Below are 4,682 nucleotides of genomic sequence, written 5' to 3'. Positions count from 1 at the left end.
CCTGGAACTCACTTTGTAGACCAGGCTGGCCTCGAACTAAGAAATCCACCTGCCTCTGCCTCCCAAGTGCTGGGATTAAAGGCGTGTGCCACCACGCCCAGCTCTCTCATTTCTTAACAAAGGACAAGGGAATGATCATGCAGCCTTGAAGTGTCCCAGTGAGGAAGAGTGTGGAGAAACAGAAAACTGATACTGTGCTAAGTGCAAAACACCTTAAAAGATCCAATAGTGTATGTTAGTTTCAAGGCCCCCCTCAAGTGCAGGCCCATATTTGATGCTATTGTAATCAGGGTGAAGGGTTGGCACAGGGAAGGAGTGTTTAGGCCACCAAGTCTTTCATGAATGAATTGATACTGTTATTGTGGAAGTGGGCTTTTGGTGAAAGAAAAGGTCCTTCTACTTGTTCCTATTCTGGGTTTGCTGCTCCCTCACCCTCCTTGCCCTGTTATGACATAGCAGCTAGAGGACAGAAGCTGTTCTTGGACCACTGAGCCATAGTTCCTATTGTTCATTAATTACCCAGCCTGCAGTATTATTTTACAGAAGCCTAAAACTCATGAACGCATCATGGTCTCAAGCTTATACGCAGTGCATGTGAGTGAAAATGTGAAAGGAACAGGGAGAAAAGAGACAGATGGTCGATTAAGATGGCAGAAACGTGAGAATCCCCTCCCACCTTTTGTTTTCCATCAACACACTTACAATATTGCTTGTACAATAAACATGGCTATAAAGAACTCCGTTAAATGCAAGAGATGAGATATTATGATGCTAATAAGGTATAAGGGTACAGGACCCTTTCTGTTCAGGGTGGTTGGCGTGAGTCCCTAGCTTGCCAAGGTTCCAGGTGGGGAGAGAAAGCCGGGTTATAATCAGAAAACATTTTCTGTGTCAGCATTTCCAGCAAATCACTTGTAGGGATTTTTTAGAAGAAAGGGGCCTGATTCTCCAGCACTCCTGTAATTTGTCATGATATAATTTCTCATTCTAAGTAAATATTCAGTTTCATGTCTAATTTCGTATTTGTAATTCTGCATCTTTTTCTTAACGAGGGTTCCTATAATTGGTTCAGCGTGGCATCTCACAACATCTGAAGGTGCCTTTGGTTAGGTGGGTCATGGGAACACAGGCTATGCACGGTGAACTGGAAGGCTCCCACTGGCTCCCACTCGTCCCTTTTCCTAAGAATCTTATCAATGCGCTGGGCAAAATGCTGCTGCAGTCAGCGCTGGCTTCCACGTCCCCTGATTACTCTGTCCTCGTAAGTGGCTTCTATTTCTTAAGTCACAAGAACACCAGCTGGAAATACTGCTGTAGAAAGTCAGGGTAGAAAAGCAGAGTGTGTGGTCATGGCCAGACACTCTGCCTTTACACTTGCCTTCACTTGAGAGATCTCTTAGCCTCACCTAAAAACCCTTGGTGCAGGCAATTCATAGAAAGATTTTCCTTTTCTGAAAAATTAGCAGCTGCCGTTCCTGTTCATTTAAACGCCAGGACTTTGTAGAACAATTACATTAGATGATAGTGGTGGAGGAAAGGAAAGAGAAAGGAACATTAGGGTGCTTTATTTGGCTTTTTGGACCCCCCCTTCTAATTTCTTGTGTGATGTGTGATATTTGATTTAACCTCAATAATGTTCAAGAAGGATCTTATTATTTTTAATATCTAGAATTGCCAAGTCTAGCAACAGAAAAGAGGTGACCAGATATATTTGGGTTTCAGATAAATATAAATAATTTTTAATATATGCATTCCCCAAATTGGAATTGACAAGACATATTGAAGTGCTGTGCATGTTCCCAGGTCATTCTGTCATTCTCACAATTTGGAGCGGATAAAACCAAAGGCCAGAGCTTTGTAAAAGACACAGATGGTACCCAAGCCCAAGGCTTTGCCTTGTAAGCACTGTTTTTAAGGGCCCTCTTACTATATCGTGTGAAATTGTGTAATTTCTCCTCCATCCTTAGGTAAATGAGAAATCAATTTTCCCTTAGAAGAGACCTTCCCAAGTTTTCAAAACAACAAACTCTGTGCTGGGAGAGTCCCCAGGAAACTGCATCTAAGAATTTCAACATTGCAGATCAGATTCCTGGGGGAGAAAGCAACAGGGACTCTGCTGGAGCAAACACTGAGAACTTGTGGCATTCTGAGGAAGAAATTAGAACGGGGCTGAAAGCCTGGAGCTGTTGTCTTGCTCCTGGAAAGCAACTTCCGCTGTGGTCCTGATAGCAAGAGGGAAGGGAGGCTGGGGAGTACCCGAACTTCTCACCTGCGTGTCACTAGAGCCGGAGTCCAACTCACATTTCCCTTCACCTCTGAAGCTGCCGATTTACCTTCTCCTCCCATTCTACACACTGCAGAACTAATTGCCTGCCTAATTGCCAAAACTAATTGCTCTGACGTGCTTTGTTCATCTGCTCCAGTCTCTAGCTGGAACTTGGGCAGACGGGCTCCCCTGAGGGAAGGCTGGGATGATTCTTTCTTTGGGGAGACAGAGTTTCAGAACAATGGAGCAGGAACTGTTTTTCTTTTGGAGACCAAGGAAGCTCCTTGCTCACTTCAGGAAGGACAATAGCTCTCAGCAGGGCGGGGCTGCTTCCCGAGTCAGTTAGGCAGCACAGGCTTCCCAGGGTGTTTCAAGGAGAGAAATCTCCTTGAGAGTTTAGCATTAGAGCTGGTGATTAAAGTCCGGAGACCTAGAAAGGTTAACAGCTTTCCCAAGTCACAAACTCCTTCATGGCAGGGATGTATTCCTGGCTGGTCTTTCTCAATTCCGAGTCCAAGATTTCTATTGTTTTATGCTGTAATTGTTAGAATAATAATAATAACTCTTCTACATTCCCATGCAAACATTTATCAAGCCACTGTTGAGTAACATCTTCTCATTTGTAGTTTGAATTAGATTCATTCATACCCACTGAGTTGTTATGGTTACTAAGCCTTTTCTCTGTGTTACTTATGTCATATCATCTCAAAGGGGTATAAATGAATACTGTAAGTAAGGGGAAATGGAGGCAAAGGAATTTAGCAACTTGGTATGTGTATGCCCTCACACTTACAGCTTCTGGGTTCTGATTTATGGACAAACTTGTGAGACCGTTTAAGTGTTGAGACTGGAGCAACTCAAAATTAACCAAGCAGATTGTGCAATATTGTATAAAGGCCAGAGGCATATGTTGTCATGCCTCCATATTGCTGAGATAAGAATAAACAATTACAAGACCAACTTGCAATGAATTTGAGGTGTTATGAAGAATTTCTGTAATTTTCTGCTTAGTGGAAAACCCAGTGGGTTGGAGACATTAGCTGGGTGTATGGCCCTGGGGGAGGGGAGCAGGTGCTTCCGTGCCTCAGTTTCAGCAATTCTGCGTGAGGACAATTAGGTTCCATGGTCTGAAGACCCTGCCGCGATGTTCTTTTTAGATGGAGCCTGTCCAAGGTAAAAGCACGCAATGTCAGAGGCTCACACTAACCTTCAGGATAGCTCCCCAGTGGCTGTAAATGAGAGTCTTATTGTTTGATGAATGGTCTTCTCCTGTCCTGTAACAAGAATAATAAAAGCAATGACACTATTGGGTGGAATAAGCATTTTCTCCTCCAGAGGAAAACTATGGACTACACAAGTAGTAACTGTTTTGAAGCTCCCAAAATAAATTGTATAAATTTTATTTTGAAGGAAAAGAAAGTTATGATATGGGAAAAAGATAGAGGTTTAAAAGTAAAGTAGAAAAAAAGGTGGATAATCTCATTGGCTAAAAAAAGAATCTATTAAAGGGTAATTATGTGCACTAAGAAAGCACTATATCGTGTTGCTGGAGCATCTGCCGGAGACATCTTGGTTCCCGGATCCTGCCATGACTAGTCTGCACAGGAGAGAGTGTGGACTACAGAAGCTAACAGCTTTTGGGTCAGACATGAGCCACAGAACTTCTAAGGCAGGCCCCGTTTCAGGCTCCAGACATCCAGGCACCTTCCCTGCCAGAGGAGAGGTGTCCACCTCACCCTGGAGGGATTTGCCTGAGCATCTGCGGGAGCCATCTTCCTTCCTGGATCCCACCAAGACTAGTCTGCACAGGTGAGAGTGTGGACTACAGAAGCTCACAGCTTCTGGGACAGGCCCTGTTTCGGGCCTTCATCTTCTGCCAGGAGGCAAATCCGAACAACAGATATCTGTGCACCTTCTCTGCAAGAGGAGAGCTTGCCTGCAGACAGTGCTCTAAACATTGAAACTCAAGAGAGATCTAGTATCCCAGGTCTGCTGATAGAGGCTAACAGAATCACAAAAGGAAAAAGTTCTAACCAGAGACAACTATAAAAACTACTCCAGAGACTACCAGATGGCAAAAGGCAGACATAAGAATCTTACAGAAACCAAGACTACTCACTATCATCAGAACCCAGCACTCCCACCTCAGCCAGTCCTGGGTACCCCAACACACCCAAAAAGCTAGACCCGAATTTAAAAGCATATCTCATGATGATGGTAGAGGACATCAAGAAGGACTTTAATAACTCACTTAAAGAAATACAGGAGAACACTGCTAAAAAGTTACAAGTCTTTAAAGTAAAAGAGGAAAACATATCCAAACGGGTGATGGAAATGAACAAAACCATACTAGACCTAAAAAGGGAAGTGGACACAATAAAGAAAACCCAAAGTGAGGCAACGCTGGAGATAGAAA

The 4,682-nt window shown here is 43.6% G+C and overlaps 1 long non-coding RNA gene across 1 annotated transcript in view; it reads right to left on the bottom strand.

The window, feature by feature from the left end:
* The window catches only part of LOC110311157, a 13,630-nt gene that overhangs the window by 1,732 nt on the left and 7,216 nt on the right, over positions 1–4,682 (bottom strand). The window contains exon 2 of the long non-coding RNA XR_003835110.1: positions 3,474–3,540. This is a non-coding gene — a long non-coding RNA (uncharacterized LOC110311157). The remainder of the gene's footprint in view (positions 1–3,473; positions 3,541–4,682) is intronic.

Source organism: Mus caroli, chromosome 16 (assembly GCF_900094665.2).
Source record: "Mus caroli chromosome 16, CAROLI_EIJ_v1.1, whole genome shotgun sequence".
Lineage (NCBI taxonomy): Eukaryota > Metazoa > Chordata > Mammalia > Rodentia > Muridae > Mus > Mus caroli.
Note: the sequence above shows the minus strand (reverse complement) of the source record. Positions and strands in the feature narration are given on the sequence as shown.